General features: G+C 37.1%; 2 protein-coding genes across 5 annotated transcripts in view; one reads left to right on the top strand and one right to left on the bottom strand.

The window, feature by feature from the left end:
- The window catches only part of LOC138315524 (RAB11-binding protein RELCH homolog), a 174,607-nt gene that overhangs the window by 99,023 nt on the left and 57,786 nt on the right, over positions 1-17,798 (top strand). The window lies entirely within an intron of this gene.
- Positions 1-17,798, bottom strand: part of LOC138315525 (uncharacterized) — a 99,568-nt gene that overhangs the window by 71,844 nt on the left and 9,926 nt on the right. The window contains exon 1 of one of the 3 annotated variants that reach the window (XM_069256614.1): positions 2,662-2,716. The exons of the other annotated variants lie outside the window; for them this stretch is intronic. The gene's annotated coding sequence lies outside the window, so the exon portion shown is untranslated. Of the gene's footprint in view, positions 1-2,661; positions 2,717-17,798 lie in introns of those variants that run through there. 3 annotated transcript variants of the gene reach the window in all.

Here is a 17,798-nt window from a genome sequence, read left to right as displayed (position 1 = left end):
TCCGCAAAATATTAACAAATGGTTGAATCAAACCTTGAAATCCAGATCACGAAAATTTAAAATTGATGAAAGATTACTTCATTTTAAGTAGAAATTGCATAAGTAATTGTCTATATGGTATAATGAACTCATAGTGCAATGCAAAAAGAGCCTGAGGTATTAAAGATTCTCCACCGCCGACAGAGCATAAATGATATTCATCATTTGAACAATAATTGGTGTTTAATCGTGTAAATATATGCCTAATTAACATAAAAATAATAATATAAAATAAGTTTTTTCACCTTTGGTGCATGCGCAATCAGTACTTCATTCCATATAGAATATAGTGTCATGGATTTTTTTCGGGATGCAATTAATTATTCTTCATATTTTTAACTTGAAGTAAAATTAAAAGCTCTATTATTTCGATGGTGGTAATGGTGTAAAGTAAGTAACTTTTGTAACTGAAGAAATATACTAAATCGTCTCCTCCTGTTTTTGATAGTGAAATAATACCATTTGTCAGCGATGGAGCATCTTTAAATTCCAATTTATTTTACTGAAGATTGTCAAGATTAGGTAGAGTTCCAGTCAAACCATGTAACTTAACTTTTGGTCCAAGTGAAACTTACAATAAAGGCTCACATTTTCATGGTTTTTCTTCAACTGACCTTCATTACCATACTTGGTCTATTACAAAATGACAGCCCGGCTTATTTACCAAACATAAGATTTGAGTATTTTTTATGTGTAAAGGACTCCTATTGGAGTGCACCGGAATACAGTATGTACTGGTGAACACGAGATAAATGATAAGATTATTAACTTACTGAATAAAAGGCTTATTTAACAAACATGAGTTAAGTAAATAGGGCTTATTTGCCAAACATGGATTAAGTATACATATGGCTTGTTTACCAAACATGCATTAAGTATAGGGCTTATTTACAAAACATGTGTTAAATATATAGGGCTTATTTACCAAACATGGATTAAGTATATATATATATATATGGCTCATTTACCAAACATGCATTAAGAATATATAAGGCTTATTTACCAAACATGGGTTAAGTATATATATAAGGCTTATTTACCAAACATGGTTAAGTATATATAGGGCTTATTTACCAAACATGGGTTAAAGTGAACAGTGGGGCAAGGATGGCTAAAGTCGGTAAAAATGGTGTGAATGTATCCAGTATTATTTCTTATGAAATAGAAAAAAATAAAATCTCTTGTCAAAATCTGTCTGCGTACGCAGAAATTAATTTTAAGTATAGGAATCCTAAAACGTCCTCCCGGCTGACTATGTCCGTTGTTACATTTCCACGCAGCCTTGCTTTCAATGCTTTCAACTTTTCTTTATTTTCAATGGTCAGAACTTGGAAACTTAAGCCAAAAATCGACCCTTCGTATTAATATGTGAGAATTTTTGGTAGGCTAATGAAAGCATTTAGACTGGTTTCTTTGCCCGACTATTCACTTTATGTATATATATAGGGCTTATTTATCAAACATGGGTTAAGTATATATAGGGCTTATTTATCAAACATGGGTTAAGTTTATAAAGGGCTTTTTTACCGAACATGGGTTAAGTATATATAGGGCTTTTTTACCAAACATGCATTAAGAATATATAAGGCTTATTTACAAACATGGTTAAGTATATATATAATGCTTCTTTTTTAAACATGGTTAAGTATATATAGGGCTTATTTACAAAACATGGGTTAAGTATATATATATAGGGATTATTTATCAAACATGGGTTAAGTATATATAGGGCTTATTTATCAAACATGGGGTTAAGTATATAAAGGGCTTTTTTACCAAACATGAGTTAAATGATAAGATGATTAAAAGACTATGAGTTAAATAAAAGGTTTATTTACAAAATATGGGTTAGGCGATTGGCTGATTTACAGACATGAGTTAGATGATAGACATGTTTATCAAACATGTGTTAAGTAAAGGACTATTATTTAGCCAACATGGGTTGAAGATGAGAAAGGCTTAAGGCTTATGCAGCAAACATAGGTTAGATAATGGTCTTACTCACCAAACTTGAATTAAGCAAAGGGCTTATTTACCAAGCATGGGATAAGTAAATGACTTATTTGCCTGAGACATGGTTTGAATGAAGGGCTTATTTATCAAACATGGGCTGATGATTGACATGATATCACCGCTGGTTGTGTGATACTCCCATTGTAATGATAGGTTATCATCCTATGTCAGACCATCAGTAATGGTATCTCGTTTGAAAATGATGTGTCGAGTCGGTAGATTCCTCCAGTATCCCTGGTGACCATCACTGAACCGCGGAAGACATTAACATCATAATTATCTCATTAGCTATAGTACAGTATTGGAGAAGTTTTATCAGAGATGCATCATGGTTGAAATGAACAGACCAATATTGATTGTTATATACGTTTCCAAATTCTGTAAACATCCAAAAGATTGTGAAACACAAACACAAGTCGTGAATATGAGGAGTACTAAGTACAACACAATTTTCTGATGTAAAGGAAGTTCTGATGCCAACAGTCTCATCTCGTAACTATAACATATTCCCTACACAAGGAATCAGAATCAATAATCCTATTACAGCTGATAAACCTTTATTTCTAAAAATTACACAACTTTCCCTGGGGGTCAAAGTGTTCCACTTACCTTAATGTATGAAACAGCTTATACAACTTTTGAGATGAAAGTATAACACACTGACAGCGAATCTAACACACAGGTTGTCAAGAGTCTGGCACTGACCAGTAACTCCAAAAAGGTTATTCCAAGAACAATGGGTGCAACAAAAAATGGCCAAACTTAGTACTTCCCACAGTATGTGACAGTTTAACTATGACAAAGGGGTGATTTGAGTAGAAAGTACCTGTGGGTTTGGTGTCCTACAAGCTTAACACCAGTCTACTGTAGGGGATCAATAATCGCCTCTGTAACACTGATCACAATCTTCTACTCTACTTGGTTGACACGCAGGCATGATTCCCCATTTAAAATTCTCGGCACACCAACCATGTGACAATTTGGCCAAAAAAGTGGGAAAATTTTTTTTTGAAAGTTGCATGTGGTCTGCTGAGTTTTGTATATATGTTGCGTGCTGTCTCGTGTTGTACCAGCTCTACGTACCAAATATGTCCCCCATATAGTTCGCTCACTGCCATCACAACGGCAGTGCTGTTGTCTTTTTACGACAAATTTGACAATAACTGTATAGATCATTTCTAGGATAGATTTTACGAGCAATCTGTCAATGTGTCGTTTTGAACCATTTTTCAGATGTAAGCCATGGTAAAAACAAAATGTGTGTTATTACTTCACAGAGTGATAAGAGATAAAATTCTGTTTCAGAACACTAAGTGTTTTTATATATCTTAATGTTCTAAAAGTGCACATTTGTTTCAATCAATAAAAAGATATGTTTCAAAAGGGTACATAATATAAAAAAGAGAAAAAAATAGTGGTGTACAAGCTATTAATTTTGATGAACTTCCTATGAAACAAACGGAAATAAAAATTGCTCATATTTTTACCATCCCCAAAACCAGTTTCAATACAACTGCTTTCAGAAACTTATCTACTGAATATAGCCATAAATTTTCAGTGATATATTTTCGTGCAAAGTTTTGTGTTACATTGGTGATGTTTTTAAAATTTCCTATGCCATATATATATAGTAAAAATAATATAAAATATCTTATAGTCATAATTTGAATTTTTCATTCACTAAAATTTGGTTTTCACATTTTTAATATGTCCAAATTTGCACACCTTTGACAAAATTACTGGCTTTATGGTATGGTATTCTTCTGAAAGTAATAATCAGTTGTTAACTTGTTTTTATTTTTGGATGAAGCATCCAAGATGATCAACTGCCACAAATTATCGGTGTCAAATGTATAGGAACATATAGGTGGAGTGTGTGATGAATCCCTGGAGTGAGTAAAGTGTGTGATGAATCCCTGGAGTGAGTAAAGTGTGTGATGAATCCCTGAAGTGAGTAAAGTGTGTGATGGATCCTTGTAGTGAGTAAAGTGTGTGATGAATCCCTGGAGTGAGTAAAGTGTGTGATGAATCCCTGGAGTGAGTAAAGTGTGTGATGAATCCCTGGAGTGAGTAAAGTGTGTGATGAATCCTTGGAAAAGTGTTGTAATAAAGTGTGTGATGAATCCTTGGAGTGAGATAAGTGTGTGATGATGAATCCCTGGAGTGAGTAAAGTGTGTGATGAATCCCTTGAAGTGAGTTTGAAGTGTGTGATGAATCCCTGGAGTGAGTAAAGTGTGTGATGAATCCTTGGAGTGAGATAAAGTGTGTGATGAATCCCTGGAGTGAGTAAAGTGTGTGATGAATCCCTGGAGTGAGTAAAGTGTGTGATGAATCCCTGGAGAGAGCAAAGTGTGTGATGAATCCCTGGAGTGAGTAAAGTGTGTGATGAATCCCTGGTAGTGAGTAAAAGTGTGTGATGAATCCCTGGAGTGAGTAAAGTGTGTGATGAATCCTTGGAGTGAGTAAAGTGTGTGATGAATCCCTGGAGTGAGTAAAGTGTGTGATGAATCCCTGGGGATGTAAAGTGGTGATGAATCCCTGGAAGTGTGTGATGAATCCCTGGAGTTAGTAAAGTGTGTGATGAATCTTGGAGTGAGTAAAGTGTGTGATGAATCCTTGGAGTGAGTAAAGTGTGTGATGAATCCCTGGAGTGAGTAAAGTGTGTGATGAATCCCTGGAGTGAGTAAAGTGTGTGATGAATCCCTGGAGTGAGTAAAGTGTGTGATGAATCCCTGGAGTGAGTAAAGTGTGTGATGAATCCCTTGAGAGAGATATGTTGTTTATATTGATGCATTAAATTTGCACCATCAGATTCATCATTTGGTAAAATAAGTGACTATTATTAATGATTTTTTAAGGTTGATTGATGCAGCCCAAGTTTACTTTTGGTTATGTTGATTTTTCAATTCAATAATGAAAAGAGAAAGATCTGTGGCTATAGATTTATAACAGTGATGTCTGAAGTTCATTAACAGAGCACTTTCAACAGGAAATTCAAATCTAAACTTCAGATCAACAACACAAATACTGTATGTGATGCATTGTGTTTAGAACAATAAGGTAATATCTCAGAAAAACAAGTGATGGAAGAGGACGATTTTATGATTTGTGCCCTATCCTGACCTCAAAATCATAATCTACGGCATGAAATCACCAAGCCAACATAACTCTTGCTTTCACTCTTGTGCCACATCCACATCCTCAAAAACAAGATGTTTCAGTGACAAAGTGATAGTCGGCCCAATATCCTGACATGACCACAATGACAAATGGTCTATTTGAACACTGACTCCTCAATTTGGCCTTTGACACTATGGTCTATGAGATGAGGCAAACCCAATGATACGCCATGTCTTTCATGTGATATCCATTAGTAGTCAGCCATCCAAGTCAACCATTTACTAACTTTTGATATATCACTCAGGTTGTCTGATAGATATTTATCTATCTAGTGAAATTTTACAAGACATCATACTGTCTACCCTTTGTTCCAAGTTTACCTCAATCCAATTGTTCAAGCTCTGTGTATTTACTCTATGTGGTGACACTCATTATTCACCAATTTATTCAGATATTATGACCACTTCTTCAATATAAATATTCTGTTTTCTTCCTTTAAACCCAAACTTCTACTCTGAATCTAATTAACTGTCTGACCATCCATTTTGTCAGATTATACATATATGCATCCTTCAGTATAAGTCCTTTAATGACCTGTTATATAAACACTGCTACAAATCAATGAAGAACCAGACATTGTTATGATACTTGGAGGTTTTCCAAAGGACCTCTTTATACCTCCAAAAAACTCAAAATCTTTGAAATTAAGCTGCTTTCAAGGAACCATTCATCTGTTTCTCTTGGAAGATAGAGTCTAGATGTAGGACCAAGGCTAGGTAGTGTCTGAATGTAGGACCAGGACTAGTAAGTGTCTGGATGTAGGACCAGGGCTAGGTAGTTTCTGGATGTAGGACCATGGCTAGGTAGTGTCTGGATGTAGGACCAGGGCCAGGTAGTATTTGTATGTAGGACTTAGGCCAGGTAGTGTCTGGGTGAAGGACCAGGTCCAGGTAGTGTCAGGATGTAGGAGAAGGACTATGAAGTGTCTGGATGTAGGACCGTGGCTAGATAGTGTCTGGATGTAGGACCAAGACTAGCAAGTGTCTGGATGTAGGACCTGTTCTAGGTAATGTCTGGATGTAAGACCAAGGCCAGGTAGTGTCTGGATGTAGGACCAGGGTCAAGTAATTTCTGGATGCAGGACCAATGCTATGTAGTGTCTGGATGTAGGACAAAGACTATGTAGTGTCTGGATGTAGGACTAATGCTATGTAGTGTCTGGACGTAGGACAAAGACTAGCAAGTGTCTGGATATAGGACCTGTTCTAGGTAATTGCTGGATGTAGGACCAAGGCCAGGCAGTATCTGGATGTAGGACCAGGGTCAAGTAATGTCTGGATGTAGGACCAAGGCCAGGTAGTGTCTGGATGTAGGACCAGGACTAGGTAATGTCCAAATTTAGGACCAAGGCCAAGTAGTGTTTGGATGTAGGACCATGGCTAGGTAGTGTCTGGATGTAGGACCAGGACTAGGTAAAGTTTGGATGTAGGACCAGGACTATTTAGTGTCTGGATGTAGGACCAGAACTATTTAGTGTCTGGATGTAGGACCAGAACTAGGTAGTGTTTGGATGTAAGACCAGGAATAGGTAGTGTCTGGATGTAGGACCAATGCTATGTAGTGTTTGGACGTAGGACAAAGACTAGTAAGTGTCTGGATATAGGACCTGTTCTAGGTAATGTCTGGATGTAGGACCAATGCTATGTAGTTTCTGGACGTAGGACAAAGACTAGAAAGTGTCTGGATATAGGACCTGTTCTAGGTAATGTCTGGATGTAGGACCAAGGCCAGGTAGTATCTGGATGTAGGACCAGGGCTAGGTAGTGTCTGGATGTAGGACCAGGACTAGGTAGTGTTTGGATGTAAGACCAGCCTAGGTAGTGTTTGGATGTAGGACCAGGGCTAGGTAGCGTTTGGATGTAGGTCTAAGGCTAGGTAGTGTTTGGATGTATGTCCAAGGCTACTAGGTAGTGTCTGGATGTAGGACCAGGGCTAGGTAGTGTTTGGATATAGGACCAGGGCTAGGTAGTGTCTGGATGTAGGTCTAAGGCTTGGTAATGGTTGGATGTATGTCCAAGGCTACTAGGTAGTGTCTGGATGTAGGACCAGGGCTAGGTAGTGTCTGGATGTAGGACCAGGGTTAGGTAGTGTCTGGATATGGACCAGGTCTAGTTAGTGTCTGGATATAGGACCAGGTCTAGTTAGTGTCTGGATATAGGACTAGGTCTAGGTAGTGTCTGGATGTAGGACCAGGTAGGTAGTGTAGGACAATGACCAGGTACTATCAGGACAAGGTTAAGGGCCAAATAGTGTTGATTGAAGGGAGGAAAAATAACTGCATACTTATGATGTCAATATACAGTCAAATCTTTTCTTCTCAACTTTTGACTGTGCTGCTCCAAAAAGAACTGAGGCTGTGACCTGTGCTACAGCTCCACAAGGAATAGAACCTATGACCTGTGTGACTCTGTCCGCTCTGTCAGATATTGAACCACCGACTTAGAGAGGCCCACCGAGGTATTAACTGTGTGAGACTCAGCTTGTCGGTGTGTCATTCTGCTTATCAAACTATTGATTGAGAAGTATTCCATATTTTAACACTAGACTGCAGAAATATGTAAGCTGAATATGATTAGCAATTGCCTCAATTAGACGCTACATTTCAAATGTGTTAACCCAATGGAAAACCAACCCAGGATTCATTAGGCCCTCTGATGTGTCTAGTATAATGGGACTGGACATAGTGGTCAACAGCAGTACTGGATGTGGTGGTCAACAGCCGTCACATAAAGCAGAAAAGTAAAAGCATGTCATAAACAAAGACCAAACCTTCCATGCTCTACTGACACCCCTGAGTGCCAAATCTAATGACCCAGCATTGCTAGAAGGCTGCTGTAATGACAATCTAATGACACAGCATTGCTAGAAGGCTGCTGTAATGACAATCTAATGACACAGCATTGCTAGAAGGCTGCTGTATCATTAATATCAATCCTGACACTTAACCACATCTCTACAAATACCCAGACATTTTGGTCAAAGGAATTTGATTCTTCATCACTTTTGTTTAACTCTTTTCGTACGTTTTATTCTTTCCGGATTCCGTACCAGAGTAGTTATTAGTCTTGTCCCCAGAAGTTTTTGAGAAAATGCCGGACAAAATGTCCATTTGTTTTGTGCTAATTCAATTAATTTGAACATGTTAAGGTTAGTGCAATAATTTAAACTTAAAGAATTATTTAAAGCCTGAACCATGATCATATTTTGAAATTGCAATCTGGAGCAAAGGTGCAAAAAAACCAACGCCATTTTGTTGATGATTTATCTTGTTCCTCTGCCATTAAAACAATATACATGGTAAAAAGAAAGAGGAATAAAATACTGTCGACAACGGGGAAAACAGAGGGTAAAATACTGTCGACTATAGTCGACAACGGTGCCGTTAGAGTTAAGAATCTGCTCTGGTGAAACGCTCTGGCGAGGTTTCAGTCTCTTTGAAGTCTCGTTTCAACATAAATCAAAGAGTTTTTGTGATTTTCAAAAACTGATGATCACGATTTGTAATAAGTTGTCATATAGAAAATATGTCCAAAAAATAGACTTTCATTGCTTGTAGAATTTTTTATACACAAATTTTAAGAAATTATCAATTTGGCAGGCATTTTGAAAAGGTGCAGATTTTACTCTTTTTTACTTCAATATTTTTGCTTAACTCGTCGGTTCTACAACATTTTTAGTTATATCAAGTTAATTTTTGCTGTAAACCGTTTTTAGGTTTACTGAGATGAAAATGATCAGCATTTAAGGTTCGAATCATTACCTATTGGTTTTGATTTTTTACATTTTAGTGAAGATAAAGCAATTTAAATTTTTAGCAAATATTGCTGAAAAATAACAAATTTTGTATCGATACAAAAAATCAAGCACACTGACCCCCTATTTTTATGGTAGCTTTAGAAATAGCAACTTTTTTTCTTTTGAGCTGCAAAGTTTAAGAAAAAGTCATCAGCACTTTTTCTATGAAGCGTTGAATCAGTCAAAATTTGTTAAAAACAAGGAATTTTCATCTTCAAAATTTAGGGAATACGGGTAACATATACAGCTGCTCTGAGCACAAATAATGAGTTGACTGTGTCATATTGTTATTTTCTTAAAGAAAATATTGGTGTTGTCAAATTTGCGAATATTCATACTTATCAGACAACTAATTTGCAAAATATTGCTTTAGTTTGTCGTGTGTATGGTCAAAATAGTGAAATTCCGGTCAATCACAATTTACTTGAAATAGTCATTTTTGATTCATAATAGCTCGAAATCAAGCTCACCACCATATTATTTTTATAATATTTTTAACTTTGGTTTGCATTCCTATTTCCAAAAATCTATGTAGGTAAGAAAAAATGTTTGACTTTTCACCAGAGCAGATCCTGAAGTTGAAAATCTATAAAGAAAAATCTCACAAACTATGAAGTCCATAACAATATTTTTAAAATACGATCAGGCCTGTTTTGTATTCTACATTGTTTCATTGGGTCCAAATGTCTGAGCCAGAATATCAGACATTAAACCACTTGGCCACCACAAACTCTAATATGTGTTTGAAGGAAATATAAACATGTACTCTGATGCAGAATAATTTGTGGACTTTGCACTGTGGCACAGAGGTAGGAACAAAAAGTCCAACTTCATGAAGTTATCATTGCTGATAAGCAATACAAAACTTAATATATCTCTTTCTGCTGTACGCTGTATAAAATTATTACTTTTTAAAGTTCACGGAAAATAAAGTTTTCTTTCTAGCTAAAATTGATAAAGATTTTTATCTTAGAGAGTTGCCATAGTAACCAGATGTTATTTATCTGCCTACCATCACTAACATCATACAGTACCACAAATTAGGGGCAATATTTTGAGGGAAGATATATACTTGAAAATTCATCCCTGTATATTGAACTGGTGTAGTACAAAGTTTGTTCTGATGGAAGATGCATCTAAGAAAGAAAGCCTTTCATCAAGATAAGCCAATAGTTCTTGGTAGCCTCATTTTTTATCCCAAGTAGAAGATTTGTTATGGTTTAATTTCATTCTGTGTTGTTATTGATGATGCCATAGAAGATGTAAGGTATTTTATTGTGATCAAATTGTTAGCTATTTATAACGTTTATCGAAATGTGAGTTATCCAGTACACATAATAGTACAAACAAATCCCTCAGAAACAACATCTATCTGAATGTGGTTACCTAGTACAAGTCCCTCGGGGGATTATCTATACAGATTCCTATCCTGCAAATGGCATTGCTCTCTTCTAACACAGAGAAGTGTTATTCTGTTCATATCTAAGTTTTTAGTAAAAGAAAATGATTACTATGGAGACGAACTTGACCTTAGACCAGCAGTCAGTAAGATGTCAGTTGGTGTCACTGAGGTTGATTTCTTGCTACAAGTTTGGACAGCATTTTGATGACAGCTTGTTTACTTAACAAAATTGGCAGATACACATAATGAAGTAAATTCATTAAACTATAGAGCTATACATTACCATCACTAGTGATAAAGATATGTTTAATCATCGATATTGAAATCTGAAATAATTCTGCATACAAGAGTGCATACCTAGTTGAATAGAGGTGTAGTATACCGAGAAACTTCTCTCCAGAATTGTGACTTTGTTGAGGACCTTGTAGTACACACTACCATGAGACAATGTCAGTCACCATTGCTCCACACCTTAAATGATGTATGGTGTGATTATTTGATACTGTTGTTAGCCTAATCGGGATGAAGTACACCTCCTTCTCCCAGTGCTGTTCATTTTAGCTATGTAGGGTAACTTGTGGAAGTCTGTGGGGAGGGGTCCATATCATCTCTTCACTAATTGTGTATTACCAGCCGTGTCCTAATACACAAAGGCACCTATTAAACTCATTGTCTGCGAGATCCTTTTGTAGTATAAGTAGGAGATTGTGGTTAGGTCAACTTGGTAAAAAACTTACAAACTACTGTAAACATGGATATTTTTTGTAGTTTTAATTTTGCAATTTGTTGGTGTGAACATTTTGTGATGCTATTATGTTCGCTATGAAAGCACCTGTTAACTATTTGCATCATAGTTTCACATACCCGCCAAATGTTATGCGCAGAAGAAATCTTTCCACTAAAAAGTCCTTTGCATAATTAATATAAATTAACTTCTTGCGTGAATGTCCACGTTTACAATATATCTTGAACTTTCATTGGATTCTTTCTTAATGTTCTTGTTTTATGTTAAATTGTTGGTAGTTACTGGTGAATTTCAATGATGAAAAAAAAAAAGACTGAGAAAGGAACATTCAGTAGAACAAACAGTAGATTATATACAACAGGTTTAGGTTATATTACCATACTGGGAAATAGATGATGAAACAGGCTCTTTGTTTTTTCCTTATCTACCTTTTACTGTAGATGGAATAGATCAGATAGTGTTGGTGATCACTGATGGAGTCAGAGGCTGTAGAATCTTGTAACCAGGTCGAATGAGACCTTGGGGATAGTCTAATCCAGACTATTATCTACTTAAACCAGAAAGTTCCGCTTGTTTATGTATCTACAGTGTCATTGTACACTGGTAGAGGTTTCTAGGATGTGTAATTCTTCCAAATTTACCAAACCACAAATAGACATTTGAAGCCCCTATCTGTCCCAACCTGTCCTGTCACGTCCCGTGATGTCCCAATTTACCATAGCATTACTAAATAGCAACCATTTTTTTTTAATAAAAAAAAATTATGATGTATCACAGTACATCCTTCTTATTTCTACCCAGATAAATTATTCTGATTGTATGGAAAATTGTTTTGAAAGAACTAATTTGATATGGAGGAGGGTGTTCATGTCTATATACCGTATTTTACCGCAAATAAGACCCCTCCCGCAAATAAGACCCCCCACCTATATTTTGACACATTTTCAGACTTAGGGGGGATGTCTGCAAATAAGGACCCCCCACCTATTTTTCAGTTTACTGGATGATGGATTTGAGCAATGGAGTATTTAAAAATATCACCAAAATGACTTTGTATCGGAACTTTTTTTTGTTTATTTTATCGGCATAGAAAAATCACGTAGTCAGTATAATATGATTAGCCGCAAAGTTTCGTATTTTACTCTGGATATCCAAAATACTTGCTACGATGTTTTAATGCAGTTAAATACTTGGATTAATATCTGAAATATTATCAAAAACTATCGTCGTATCAATAGCAATACCAGATCAAATTCCCAAACACGACCCGGTGTGAAAATGTGAAAGTAAGGCTTCATAATTCCTTCTTGTTGTACGATGTTGAAAAATGAATACTGGTGACATGTCGGCAATGTGAAGTTAAAAAACGAATGTTGATCATTTGAACATGAGTACAAATGTAACAAATTCAGTTCTGTTATAACAAATTTAGATTATGTAAACCATAAATAAATAGGCCTGAGTATGAAAACGGCGATCTTCCTTCCGATTTCATTATTACCTTTTTTGGAATAGACGGAGATGTAGTGTTGGTGATCGTCACAATAGAGGCCTAATGTAGAATCTTGTAAAAGTCAATACATTATTAAAACCTAGATTAAAATGATGAGTGTGATTCGTTTTGATTCTGTGGTTAGTCCAGACTCTTGCAAAAATGTGCGTTTATCTTTCTTAAACCAATGCCCTAGTTCCGCTTGTTTATGTATCTACAGTGTATTGTAACTTGTCATAGGTTTCTGGATTTAATTTTACCATTTCATTACCATTAAATAGACTTTGAAGCCCCTATCTGTCCCAACCTGTCCTGTCACGTCCATGATGTCCCAATACCATAGCATTACTAAATAGACAACCATTTTTTTTTTAAAAAAAAATTATGATGTATCCTCAGTACATCCTTCTTATTTCTACCCAGATAAATTATTCTGACCACTGTATGGAAAATTGTTTTGAAAGAACTAATTTGATATGGAGGGGGTGTTCATTTGCTGAAATATATGTCTTAAATGTATTATTCAATCTTTTGATTGTAAATATCTCCTGAGACATCCTCTTCCTTCACTCTTACAGTTGCAGGTGACACAAAGGTATCACTATGTCTCATAGTTGTCCTCTTTCTCTCTCACAGTTTTCTCCCTTTCCTCTGATAGTTGCCTCCCTTTACTCTCACAGTTGTCTCTCTTTTCTCTCATAGTTGTCTCCCTTTTCTCCTACAGTTGTCCCGTTTCCCTCTCACAGTTCCCTTTACCAGTAGTCTCCCTTGTCTGACATTTCACCTTTATTTTTGAGTACATGACTTTTAGAGATACCTGTGCGAGTCCTCATGCTTGTGAACATCATTGTTAGTTGATCATTTTTAGCTCACCTGGCCCAAAGGGCCGGTGAGCTTATGTCATGGCGCGGCGTCCGTCGTCCGTCGTCCGTCGTCCGTCCGTCCGTCCGTCCGTCCGTCGTCCGTCAACATTTCCTTTAAATCGCTACTAGTCATAGAGTTCTGCATGGATTTTAACCAAATTTGGCCACAAACATCCTTGGGGGAAGGGGAACAGAACTTGTATAAATTTTGGCTCTGACCCCCCAGGGGCAGGAGGGGCGGGGCCCAATAGGGAAAATAAAGGTAAATCCTATAAAACGCTACTTGTCCTAGAGTTCTGCATGGATTGTAACCAAATTTAGGCCACAAACATCCTTGGGGGAAGGGGAACAGAACTTGTATAAATTTTGGCTCTGACCCCCCGGGGGCAGGAGGGGCGGGGCCCAATAGCAGAAATAGAGGTAAAATCCTATAAAACGCTACTTGTCCTAGAGTTTTGCATGGATTGTAACCAAATTTGGCCACAAACATCCTTGGGGAAAGGGGAACAGAACTTGTATAAATTTTGGCTCTGACCCCCTAGGGGCAGAAAGGGCGGGGCCCAATAGGGGAAATACAGGTAAATCCTATAAATCGCTACTTGTCCTAGAGTTCTGCATGGATTGTAACCAAATTTGGCCACAAACATCCTTGGGGGAAGGGGGAAAGAACTTGTATAAATTTTGGCTCTGACCCCCCGGGGGCAGGAGGGTGGGGCCCAATAGGGGAAATAGAGGTAAATCCTATAAATCGCTACTTGTCCTAGAGTTCTGCATGGATTGTAACCAAATTTGGCCACAAACATCCTTGGGGGAAGGGGAACAGAACTTTTATAAATTTTGGCTCTGACCCCCCAGGGGCAGGAGGGGTGGGGCCCAATAGGGAAAATAAAGGTAAATCCTATAAAACGCTACTTGTCCTAGAGTTCTGCATGGATTGTAACCAAATTTGGCCACAAAACATCCTTAGGGGAAGGGGAACAGAACTTGTATAACTTTTGGCTCTGACCCCCTGGGGGCAGGAGGGGCGGGGGCCCAATAGGGGAAATAGAGGTATATCCTATAAAACGCTACTTGTCCTAGAGTTCTGCATGGATTGTAACCAAATTTGGCCACAAACATCCTTGGGGGAAGGGGGAAAGAACTTGTATAAATTTTGGCTCTGACCCCCCGGGGGCAGGAGGGGCGGGGCCCAATAGGGGAAACAGGGGTAAATCCTATAAATCGCTACTTGTCCTAGAGTTCTGCATGGAATGTAACCAAATTTGGCCACAAACATCCTTGGGGGAAGGGGGAATGAACTTGTATAAATTTTGGCTCTGACCCCCTGGGGGCAGGAGGGGCGGGGCCCAATAGGGGAAATAGAGGTAAATCCTATAAATCGCTACTTGTCCTAGAGTTCTGCATGGACTGTAACCAAATTTGGCCACAAACATCCTTGGGGGAAGGGGGAAAGAACTTGTACAAATTTTAGCTCTGACTCCCCGGGGGCAGGAGGGGCGGGGCCCAATAGGGGAAATAGAGGTAAATCCTATAAATCGCTACTTGTCCTAGAGTTCTGCATGGATTGTAACCAAATTTGGCCACAAACATCCTTGGGGGAAGGGGAAAGAACTTGTATAAATTTTGGCTCTGACCCCCCAGGGGCAGGAGGGTGGGGCCCAATAGGGGAAATAGAGGTAAATCCTATAAATCGCTACTTGTCCTAGAGTTCTGCATGGATTGTAACCAAATTTGGCCACAAATATCCTTGGGGAAGGGGAACAGAACTTGTATAAATTTTGGCTCTGACCCCCCGGGGGCAGGAGGGGCGGGGCCCAATAGGGAAATAAGAGGTAAATATTCAAATTCCTTCAGAAAAGAAACAATGAACCTGTATTCAGAACATGACTTGACATTACAAACCAGGTGAGCGATACAGGCCCTCTGGGCCTCTTGTTATTGTATTTTTATTGGTCTGAAGACCAGGACTTGTACGTGATAAAAAGTGGTTGCTGGTACTTTTATGTTGCTAGCGATTGTGCCATGTGATTTTTGTTTCCTGATGAAGCAATGAAACATATTTACAGCGTAATTCTCAGTCGATAAACACATCTTAAGTTTGAACTTAAGACGTCTGCCGATAGAACCAGATCCTGATTTTAAAGGGCTGTCAAGATTTTTAAACTTAATGATCCACAAAACAGGAATGCTTGTGCTGAAATCTTACTACAGTAAATGGGATTACACTTAAATGTAAAAACAGCTTTTTATTTCATAAGACTTTGTTATGAAGATGGTATATTCCCATTGAAAAGATTATTTTGAAAAATTATCCAAATTTTTCAAAAATGTCTTACGATTAAACAATTGTCTTTATCCTATTTCAACCAAAAACTTTTCATCTCTGTGATTAGGGAATGATCTTTTTATTTCTATAGAATACCAATACCAAACCTCTATCTGTTTATAATTCTGATCCTTCTCATCACTTTATTTCAGTTAGGATTTGACAATATCCCCATATATGGTGGTATGCTTCAGTGAGATAGCACTAAAAAAGGGCAACAGTTCCAATACTAGGAAGAACCACATACAAACATAGATTACTGCAAAATTTGTCAGGCGCACTTCACACATGCAAAGCGCTGCATACATGGGAGTACATCCTTGAATAACCCTGGCTGTTAATTGGACATTATATTAACCAAACAATTAATGTAAGATGTTGTGTTCTAATGCACTTAATAACTATTATTTGTGATGTAAAGATCCAGTCACAAGAAACAGATAAACAGATAAGATTTTTCGAACAAAATATCTCAAAATAATCTATAGTATTGTATCTATTCCTCACATCCCAAATTCACATGGAAAGTGGCACCTTTATTTGATCAGTAGATCCAAAAACTCATTATGATATAACCCTATATGAGATATTATCAGACACTTTCTGTTACTATGGTTGACAACATTATAACATAACCCTTTATGAGATGTTGTTAGACACTCTCTGTTACTATGGTTGACAACATTATAATATAACCCCTTTATGGGATGTTGTTAGACAATCTCTGTTACTATGATGGCTGGTTGACAACATTATAATATAACCCTATACGAGATGTTGTTAGACACTCTCTGTTACTATGGTTGACTGGTTGACAACATTATAATATAACCATTTATGAGATGTTGTTAGACACTCTTGTTACTATGGTTTACTTGTTGACAACATTAAAAACTAACCCTATATGAGATGTTGTTAGACACTCTCTGTTACTATGGTTGACTGGTTGACAACATTATAATATAACCATTTATGAGATGTTGTTAGACACTCTCTGTTACTATGGTTGACTTGTTGACAACATTAAAAACTAACCCTATATGAGATGTTGTTAGACACTCTCTGTTACTATTGTTGACTGGTTGACAACATTATAATATAACCCTATATGAGATGTTGTTAGACACTCTCTGTTACTATGGTTGACTGGTTGACAACATTATAATATAACCCTATATGAGATGTTGTTAGACACTCTCTGTTACTATGGTTGACTGGTTGACAACATTATAATATAACCCTATATGAGATGTTGTTAGACACTCTCTGTTACTATGGTTGACAACATTATAATATAACCCTATATGAGATGTTGTTAGACACTCTCTGTTACTATTGTTGACTGGTTGACAACATTATACTATAACGCTATATGAAATGTTGTTAGACACTCTCTGTTACTATGGTTGACTGGTTTACAACATTATAATATAACCCTATATGAGATGTTGTTAGACACTCTCTGTTACTATGGTTGACACAACATTATAATATAACCCTATATGGGATGTTGTTAGACACTTTCTGTTAATATGGTTGACAACATTATAATATAACCCTATATGAGATGTTGTTAGACACTCTCTGTTACTATGGTTGACTTGTTGACAACATTATAATATAACCCTATATGAGATGTTGTTAGACACTCTCTGTTACTATGGTTGACTGGTTGACAACATTATAATATAACCCTATATGGGATGTTGTTACTCTGTTACTATGGTTGACAACATTATGATATAACCCTATATGAGATGTTGTTAGACACTCTCTGTTACTATGGTTGACTGGTTGACAACATTATAATATAACCCTATATGGGATGTTGTTAGACACTCTCTGTTACTATGGTTGACTGGTTGACAACATTATAATATAACCCTATATGAGATGTTGTTAGACACTCTCTGTTACTATGGTTGACTGGTTGACAACATTA

The sequence above is a fragment of the Argopecten irradians genome, chromosome 2 (genome assembly GCF_041381155.1).
Source record: "Argopecten irradians isolate NY chromosome 2, Ai_NY, whole genome shotgun sequence".
Lineage (NCBI taxonomy): Eukaryota > Metazoa > Mollusca > Bivalvia > Pectinida > Pectinidae > Argopecten > Argopecten irradians.
Note: the sequence above shows the minus strand (reverse complement) of the source record. Positions and strands in the feature narration are given on the sequence as shown.